At 33.0% G+C, this 10558-nt stretch overlaps 1 pseudogene; it reads left to right on the forward strand.

Annotated features, from left to right (window-relative positions):
- Positions 1 to 1170: 1170 nt before the first annotated feature.
- LOC108663948 lies at positions 1171 to 4078 on the forward strand (annotated as a pseudogene).
- Positions 4079 to 10558: the final 6480 nt, after the last annotated feature.

The following is a 10558-nucleotide window of genomic DNA, read 5'->3' on the forward strand; positions in this document are numbered from 1 at the left end:
AGACCAAATTCTGATCGAAGCTATCGCAAATAAAATTCTGATTGTCTAGGGGTTTATATGTTACAAAATAAAAATTTAGGAGTTTATGTTGGACAAAATAAAAGTTCATTACGTTATATTATCCCATATTAATCAAATCATAGAACATACAAAACTTTGACACTAATGCAAATTGTGAACAGATTTCTACGAAATCAGAACAAAAATTTATGCATATGATCAATGTATTAACAAAGGAGAAAAAAATTTTACCAGCTTTTTTCTTCGCTTGTAATTGTTGACTTTTAAGACTAAGCCAGTTTCATGCTCAGCTTGTTATCTCTTACTGGTAATAATTTGCATGTGAAAAACAATTAAAATTTATAGCTGAATTTGCGACCAGCCTCAGATCATGACTTTTAAGCCTTAGGTGCATGAATTTGCAATTTGACTTCTTATTATAATCCCTTTTATACTTGGCTTCAACTAAAGGTAAATGAACAATAGTTAAACTAATGATTTCACCTTGCAAACTAGTTTGCTGGACATAGACTTTCCTTTTGGTTTAGGTAACAAAGTATAATAACATTATGATGCCAAATTAGTCTTTAATAGGAATAAAATTAATTTGTCAGCAAATTCCTTAGGCCACGTTAGAAAATAACACTCCAAAATTTTCCTGATCTGTTTTTATTTTATCATTTATCATGTGGCATTAAATTGACAACTTAACTTTAACTAATGATAGTTAATTCATCAATAATTGATGAAAAAAAGACTTATTAGATTCAAAATAAAATTATAAAGATTTAATTAAATGTAATAAAAGTATAAGGACTATATTGATTATTTTTTCATGATTCAAGAGTTTTTTATTATAATACATATTATTTATAATATAAATATAATTGAGCAGAATTCTGACCTAAAAGTATATATTCAAGGTTGATTAGGCTCCAGTCGAGCCTACCAAAGTTTGACGGATAGCCCAACCCTCTTACATACCTACACACGTCAGCAAAATTATTGATACAATGAATTATGACAAAGTGGAGAAAAACTGTTATACCAAAAAAATAAGGGTAGGCTTTTAGCATTTAAATGCAACCAATACCGTACAAGAGACCACGCAGTTTTTGGATTTTTATAGAATTTAAAGAGCTTTTCGAAGTAGTAAGTTATAGAAAAAATATGGGTTTGAAGTACGCCTGGTCGTCATGGAGGTTTCTTCTACTTGTTTTTGAAGTACGCCTGGTCCTCATAAGCTTCACTTATGGCGAGAAAGGTAGTCTAGTCTTTATTTTGTGGGAGGTATTTTAGTACTTACAATGTTACATCAATCTAGCTATCCAACAGTTGCTTTCAAGCAGACTTTTGTAAGCTATATATGTAATATTTTCAAGGAATCTCATTTTCAAGACTTCGATTTAGGTTTATATATAATATTTATTGTCCTTTTGCATGCATATATGATTTGATGTTATAACCAATAATCTCTTTTATTTTATAAATCTCATCTTATAATTTGAAATATATCAATTATTCATGATTTTAATTATTTTTATTTATAATTTTTCATAAATGTATCAAATCCATCAATTTTCATCAACTACTATTAAAAATTAATAAAATATGTCACCTTAGTGTCACTGTTACCTAGATGTTCATATAGTATAAAATGTCAATCCTAAATGTCAAATGGATCTACTTTTTATCATATGAACATTTAAGGTTTTGAATTCATTTATTTTTAACATGTAGATGTTGATGTGATGTCAACGTGATAAATTTTATCAACAATTAAAATGGATGAATTTGAAATATTTTTTATAAGTTATAGATACAAAATTTAAAATTTAAAAGTTAATTGAAATAAAATGTTACATAAAGTTTATGGATATATCTGTAATTTACTCTATTATAACATTCAAGTGTTTTTTTGATGATAAATTCAGAGGCCAGCGGTCGGATAAATTTGAAAAAATTTTTTTTTTTGGTTTTCCTTTGTGCGAAGAGCAATGAAAGATATGTAATTAACTCAAGATATCATTTGCAGCTCTTAATTATAGCTTTATCCAAGAAGCAACCTCTGCTCCACAAGTCTCATTGTACGACTACATAATCATTGGTGGAGGAACTGCTGGCTGTCCATTGGCTGCAACTCTGTCTCGAAATGCAACCGTTCTAGTCTTGGGAAGATGGGGGTCTCCATTTGTCAACACGACGAAGATAAGGATAGAGAACGCTTTGTCTACCCTTACAGATACCTCTCCCGATTCATTCTCTGAAGCATTCATCTCTGAGGATGGAGTCGCTAACATCCGAGCACGCGTGCTTGGCGGTGGAACAGTGATTAACGCAGGGTTTTACTCTCGTGCGGAAACATTCTTCCTGATGCAAAAAGGATTGAATGAATGAAGCATTAGCAAATGATTCATACGAGTGGGTTGAAAGGAAGTTGGTATCCAAGCCAGTCGTGTTGCAGTGGCAATCTGCAGTGAGAGATGGGTTGCTTGAAGCTGGGGTTTTGCCATAAAATGGGTTTACGTATGATCATATTATTGGGACTAAAATTGGTGGAAGTATTTTTGATGAAAACGGAAATAGACATACCGCAGCTGATTTGCTTGAGTATGCTGATCCAAATACGTTTACTTGCATGCTGTTGTGCAGAAGATCACGTTTACAACAAAAGGTAATTAATTAATGCATTTATTTTCCTAAAAATCAAATGACTCTTAAGTTTTGGGTTTTAGGTAACCTCATCAATTATTACTCTTTTTACGTAAAGCATTCAATAAATTTACTATTATGGCAGTTGGATTGAGGCCAAAAGCTCAGGGGGTGATCTTCTACGATGCACAAGGAGTCAAGCACACGGCATTCTTGAAAAATGAATCCATGAGTGAGATAATTTCATCAGCAGGTGCAATTGGAAGTCCACAATTGTTATTGTTGAGTGGTATTGGGCCCGCCCCTCAGTTGGAGGCGCTTGGTATCAAGGTGGTGCTAAACCACGCCATTGTGGGTCAAGGGATGGCTGACAATCCATTAAACGGTCTTATGATTCCTTCTCCTGTGCCTGTACAGCTCTCACTCGTGATAAGTGTAGGCATCACCAAATTGGGTAATTATATAGAATTTGGCAGTGGATTTGATTTTTCTGCCCTTTCTGTTGCTCAAAGTCCTACCAACTTGAATCAGGTTTTTACCCATTGTTATACTCTCATTGACATTTTATTTATTTATTTTTCTTTTTAAATGTGATTTGGAGTTGTATAATTATAAGTAATTATCTTATTATATAAACTGCATTCTCTCATTCCAGAATTGGAAACATACTGACACGATGTTAAATATGTGAATTTAGTTTTTTGATGATATGATAAGTTAAATCAACTCAAATGAGTTTGTGAGATTTTATCTTTTGAGTTGGGCTGTATTGCCAGACCGGAGAAGCAATGGCTAATTCACCAACAAATCTTGGGATTATTTTCGAGAGGTTCAATGGTCCAATCTCAAAGGGTTATCTTGAGCTTCAAAGCACAAATGTGAGTGACAACCCTGAGGTTAGGTTTAACTACTACCAGGCACCTGAGGACTTAAGAAAGTGTGTTCCAGGCATGAAAACCGTCATCAAAGTTGTGAATTCCAAATCATACTCGAGATTTCGTGACAACAACACAACAACACAAGATCTTCTAAACATGATGGCTAGCATGCCCTTGAACCTGAGACCAAAACATCCTAATTCTACAGCTTCCCTGGAACAATACTGCATAGACACTGTCGTGACCATTTGGCATTATCATTGAGGCTGAAAAGTTGGAAAGGTTGTCGATCGAGATTACAAGGTCCTTGGTGTGGATAGGCTCAGGGTTATAGATGGTTCTACCTTCAATTTCTCCCCTGGGACTAATCCTCAAGCTACACTTATGATGCTCGGAAGGTAATAATATTATTTACTACTCTTATTTTATATATTTTTTAGTTTGAATAGATCAATCATTTCGTATATTGATAATAATATGATTTGTTTTCTATCAATTTTTGTTGCAGATATATGGGACAAAGGATTTTAGAAAATAGAGGAAAATGATCNGTTTCTAGTGCAATTCATCTTAAAGAATTTGTTAATGTTGTTTGTAATCTGAACTTTAATTTTTTTTTTCAGATTGTTTCAATAGTTCTGTTAATTTCTTTTGCTTCTTGGTTGGATTCGCTATCCTTTTTGAATCTTGCAAAACAATTAATAGTTAATTCTTTTAGTTTAAGATCTTCAGTCACCATACAATTTGCATCACATTAATCATCTTAGATCAACAGTGATTAATCTAAAAAAACCACGAGTAACTATATTGCATGGAATAGATCCTTTATGCTAGCTTTATCCATAAGAAACAAGATAGATTTTTTTATGGAACAATCCCAAAACCAAATACATTGCGCTGCATCATTTTTTTATTCTATCTCACCACCACTGCCTCAACAGTTTTATATGTGGACTTTGCCACTAAAATCTAAGATATGTTGTAATTGAATTTTCCTCTACATGATGATACACGTGTTTATAATCTTCAATTCACTTTATGTAATTGTCTCTTTTCTACTCGATTATTTCTCTCAATTTTGCAACCATTAAGAGCTTTATGTCCCTCCATGCAATTCATTGCATTATTGTGGAAATTAAATTGCCTCTTATCTTAATAATATTTACATTCAATTATTAGACCATACCTTTATTTTGAAGTTATAGTCAAAGTTGAAACTGAGCATCATGCAAGCATTAGCCTGCCACGCTGCAACATTCTAGATATGCAATTTGCCAAGCTATCCTAGAATGCATTGATAAGGGTGTTCAAAAAAATAAAAGAGAAAAACTTTTATTGATTGTTTTACTATTTTTTTAAAATGTAGATACTTCATTCATTGATTATTTTACTAATTGAATCTCAGATTATCTTATCATATTCATGTTAAATGCAAATTGATAATTATAAAGAAGAAAAAAAATTACCCCCTCTATCCAAATCCTTTTATTAAATTTTCCTTTTTAGGATGTCCAAAAATAAAATTCTCTTAATTTCCTATTTTAAATATCTAATATTATTACTTTGTCTATATTATAAATTTATTTTTCATATATATTTTTTAATTTTTTCATACAGAATTGAACATTAGAATTATGAAAAAAATTTAAGATTTTAATATAAAATATGTTCAAATTGAAACTTTTGTCAATCTATATGGAAATGAAGTGCGTAAAAATTTTTAAATATGAGAGGAACTAAATTTAGTGCTCAATATAGTAGAATAAATAAAAATTTATCGCCCTTGTAAATAGAATTGCAAAAAAAAAAAGAAGGATTATTTTAACTAGATTTCTATTTCCATAATTAATATCTCCATAAAGAAAAAAATGAAAAGATTGTTTTTTGTATTCTTATCTTGTATGTTCTTTTATTGCACTTTATAGAAAAGGAAGCTAAACATAAAAACGAGAAATGAAAAATGAATAGTAAAAAACGACAGCTTACGCAGCTTGTTCTTAGGGATCCTTGGGAAATCATAGATTAGTGCTCATTGTTATATCCCACGTTCCATGTCAGAAGAGTGAGGGGACTGTAGTAAGAATATGTCTCTTGGTTTGGCTCGAATATGTAATGCTCAGGGATGAAATGGTTGACCATTGGGTGCATTCCAGCCCCAGCAAATGTTGAAAGTATCAAATACGCGAAAGGTTTCCAGCCCCAAAAGTTAACTAAGGTTGCATAAAGAGCAATCTGAATAAATAAGTTGATGAACTTCTAAAAACCAAGGGGTTTTGGTTTGGGAAATAGAGGGTGGAGCTCATAGAAGAAGAGTTGGAAGATGACCCATATGGCTTTTGTTACAACATCATTCATAAGATGTGTCTATGCCATTTACCTCTTGGAAACAATGATGCTCAAGGTGATAGTTTTGGAAAGTCACAGAGTTAGGCCTACCAATAAGGAGGTTAGCAAAAATCCTAAGCTCATGGATGGTAAGAAGAGGTTATGGTCGGGGAAAGAGCCAAAGAAGTATAGGCAGTTGCCAATATCTTTAGCCATCCAGCATCATGTAGGGAAATAGCTGTCCATAGCTGAAGCAAAACAACCACACTAATCTTAAGAAAAGCCAAAGGATCAGGGCCAAAGAGCTCTTCAATTTAAGGGTACTGAAAGAAAATCTGACATCTCCTTGAAGCATGAGGCTTATTTGTATATGACCAGAAAAAGTTGTTTGCCATTACTACTTCTTCTTTCTCTTCCTCTCTCCTTTCCCCTCTCCCCATCTCTTTCTTTACAAACCATTTATCAGTTTCTTTTCTTTTTCTCTTCTTCTCCTCATTCTATCTTTTCTCCAAACAAGATTTTTTTTCTTAATTTTTAGGTTAATTCTTATGATTTGATTATTGAATCTGATTCTATGAATGTTGTTAAATGGATGAATTTTTGTAACGAAGCTTCGGGGTGTTTGAGGCACATTATTCTTCAGATCGAGTCTTTAAAACCTTAAGTTGGTGTTTAATCGATTGTTCATATTCCTCGTTCAGGAAATTCCTTTACTAACTCTCTTGCTAAAGAAAGAGTGAGACAGGATCATCCCTTCATTCTTCTCTCTTAATCTTTGGGTTCTGCTCCGTGATGTTTCTCTTTTTTCTATCCCTTCTGCTACCATTGAAGTTGATATAGTTGACAAAACAAAACAGATGATAAAGAAACATTAAGAGAAGATAACTCTGTTCGCATCGATCATCATTAACTGAAGAGAGATTCAAGTATTTATATACAATATGCATGGCTAACTCTTATACAAAACATCCAAGTGTTTAACAAAGGATTAAAGTTAACGTGGAAGGCTTACATATTTATAAACATCAAGAGCAGCCTGGGTTCCAATTTATTAACCCAGTACAATGAAGCAAAATGGACACATGCCCAATAGTTAGTTAAAAAACAATAAACAAGAAGCAAGACTCAAACTAGTTTTATCTCAACACTCCTCCTAAACACTTGCTTGGTTAACATTCAGTTTGTGTCTTAGTTCTTCAAACCTGGGCAAAGGCAATGGTTTAGTCAAAATGTCTGCAAGTTGATCCTTGAAGCTGCAATGTTGAATGGATATCTCTTGATTTTTCTTAGCTTCTCTCAAGGCGTGATATTTAACCTTGATATGTTTTGTCCTGATATGAAAAATAGGATTCTTCACCATAGCAATAATAGACTTATTATCCACATACAGTTTAGCTAAAAGCACATGAAGAAAACCAAGATCTACTAAGATTTTTCTCACCCAGATGGCTTGATTTGCAGCTGTAGTTGTTGCTATATACTTTGCTTTTGCAGTCGATTGAGCAGTTGCCTTTTGCTTCTTTGAGTTCCAGCAGAAAGCACCATTTTCAAGAAAAAACACATATCCTGAAGTGCTCTTACAATCATCAATACATCTTGCCCAGTCACTATCAAAGAAGCCAACTAAATCAACTAATTTTGCATTAGAAAAAGTAAAGTGAAGACCTAAATTAAAAGTCCTTCTCAAATATTTAGTGGCTGAAAAATGTTCAATTGTCAGAACTTGCATAAATATCGACAGATAGTTCACAACAAACATTAAATCAGGCCTTGAAGCACAGATATAAAGCAAAAATCCTATCAAACTTCTAAATGATGAAGGATTTTCAAGTTTGGATTCTTTATCAATTGACAGTTTCTCATGAGTAATAAGAAGAGTTCTTACAGTTTTGCAATCACGCATATTAAACTTGTTCAAAACTTCAATAATGTAATTTGATTGAAGTACATGGATCCCTGTATTATCTTGAAGAATCTGTAATCTAAAAAAATAGCTTATTTGTCTAAGATTAGTCATTTTGAATTTGTTTTGCATTTCAGACTTAATCTTTGTAATTCTTTCTACATCTCCTCTTGTAAGTAACATGACATCTACATATAATGAGATGATCAATGGATTTTGGTCACCTGTTTTCTATACATACAGGGTTGCTTCAATACAGCTTTTCTAAAATCCTTGACTCTTCAAGTATTCCTTAATCTCGCAATACCAGGCTCGTGGTGCTTGTTTCAATCCATAAAGAGGTTTATGAAGCCTATATACCTTATCTTTGTTAGAATTAGATTCAAGACCATAAGGCTGCTCAACAAAAACTTCCTTTTACAAATCACCATTCGAAAAAGCAGATTTGATATCTAAGTGAAATATTTGCCACTTAAACATAGTTGACAATGTTATCAGTAATCGAATGGTATCCATTCTAGCAACTGATGTGAATATCTCATGGTAGTCCATATCAGGCAACTGAGTAAAGCCTTTAACTACAAGTTTGGCTTTATGCTTGGTTAATGAACGATCAGAATTGAACTTCTTCCTGAACACCCACTTTACTCCAAGAACATGATGATGTTTAGGCCTAATAACTAAACTCCATGTCTTGTTGAGATTTATTACATTAAGCTCTTCTTTCATGGCTTCAATCCATTTAGAAGATTGAATGCCTCTTTAGGTGTTGCAGGTTCAAACAAAGCCATATTGCAACTTTTATAAATATCTTGCAATAATCAAGTGCCTCTCACAAGAGGCTGATCCATTATTTGTTCATTGTCAAGCACCTTTTCACTGTTGGTAGGATGGAAATCAACATCCCCATTTTGAATCCTAGTATACTGCACTTGATTAAACTCCATATTCTAGTAGGTTCTTTCATTAAATGACACATGTATACTAATAGAAGCTTCGTTTGAATCAATTTGATGAACTCTATAAGCCTCGGACTGTTGATTTTAACCAATGAAGATTCCTATCTTTGCCTTAGGCTACAGCTTATCTCTGAGTTCTTCAAGCATATGTTGATAGCAAAGAGACCCAAAAATCTTTAAATAATCAACAGAGGGCTTGATATTATGCCAAGCCTCATAAGGAGTTTTGTTGTTGACAGCTTGAGTTATCAAAATGTTTTGCAGTTATACTATAGTGCTAGCTACTTCAATCCAACAAGTCTTTAGAAGCATTTTTTCAAATAAAAGGCACTTGGGCATCTCAACAATGGTTCTGTTCTTTCTCTCACTCATAGCATTATGTCTAGGACAGTATGAAGTAGTTAATTGATGAAAAATACCTTCCTTTTCTAGATAACTTGTGAACTCTAAAGAAGTATATTCTCCTCCATTATTTGTCCTTAAAGTCTTGATCTTGCAACCAGATTCATTCTTAACTCTAGTTTTAAATTTTTGAAACACAGAAAATACCTCTAACTTGTGCTTCACGAAATAGATCCAAGTCATTCTAGACATGTCATCAATAAAAATAACAAAATATCTACTTCCATTTAGAGAAGGTTCACTCATAGGTCTAGCAACATTATAGTGAACTAAACCTAATCTGTTAACTGCTTTATTTAGGCTCGAATTGGGAAAAGGCTTTTTGGTCAGTTTACCAAGCTAACATGAGCTGCACACAGAACCATGTTCATGCAATTTTGGAAGGTTCATCAATAAACTAGAGGCACTAGCTTGCAATAATGACATATAATTGCAATGGCCAAGCTTTTTGTGCCACAAATATGTTTGTTCTGATGAAGACTCTATTACAGAAAAACAAACATTACTCCATTTTATAGGAAAACACTTCTTGACCATAGAAATTGACATCAAATATTCACCTGGAGGCTTATAAATTGTGCACGCATGATTTTTAAATAACAACACATAATGCTCATCAACCAGTTGACCCACACTCAAGAGATTTTGAGTTATTTTAGGAACTAAAAGCACATTTAGTACATACTTGGTGCCTAAAATAGTTTGAATTGCAACTGTGCCATTCCCTATAGCTTACAGTATATAACCATTTCCTATTTTTACTAAAGAACAATGATTAGTGTCAGTTTCAAAAAATAACTCAACCTTTGAAGTCATGTGATTTGAACATGCACTATCAAGAAGCCACTGATTTTCATCTGTTGAACTAGAATTTATGGTAGCCATAAACAAGACTTTTTTGCAACTTCAGCCTTCTCAAATTATTTTGTAACCTGTGGTTTTTTGTCTACTACATCAGCTCTATTCTTGCAAACTCTTTTTACATGTCCCAACTCCTTGCATGCATTACATTTGACCCTAAGTCTAAACTAGCAATAAGATTTAGCACGACTCCTCTTCTTATAGAAAATACAAACTGAAAGCTTTCTTTTTCTATTATGAAATCTTCTATTTGAAGTACCAACTTTATCTTTTTCTTTGACATTATTTGGATTCTTTTTAAATGAAGAATCTGCATGAGCTTTGCCTTTTATACGAGCAAATAAATCATGATCAACCTTTTCATCTCTCCTTGCTGCTTTTCTCTGTTCATTAGCTTTCAAGGCATTCACTAAATATGAAATTGTGAGTTTTGAGATGTCCTTTACCTGCTTCAGAGAAGTAACTGTAGCATCAAACCTCTTTGGTAAGCTCATCATAATCTTCTCCACCACTTTACATGTGTAAGAGAATCTCCCATAAGTTTGATTCTATTCACCAGCTTGATCACACCTTCAACA

The sequence above is a fragment of the Theobroma cacao genome, unplaced genomic scaffold (assembly GCF_000208745.1).
Source record: "Theobroma cacao cultivar B97-61/B2 unplaced genomic scaffold, Criollo_cocoa_genome_V2, whole genome shotgun sequence".
In the NCBI taxonomy this organism is placed as follows: domain Eukaryota; kingdom Viridiplantae; phylum Streptophyta; class Magnoliopsida; order Malvales; family Malvaceae; genus Theobroma; species Theobroma cacao.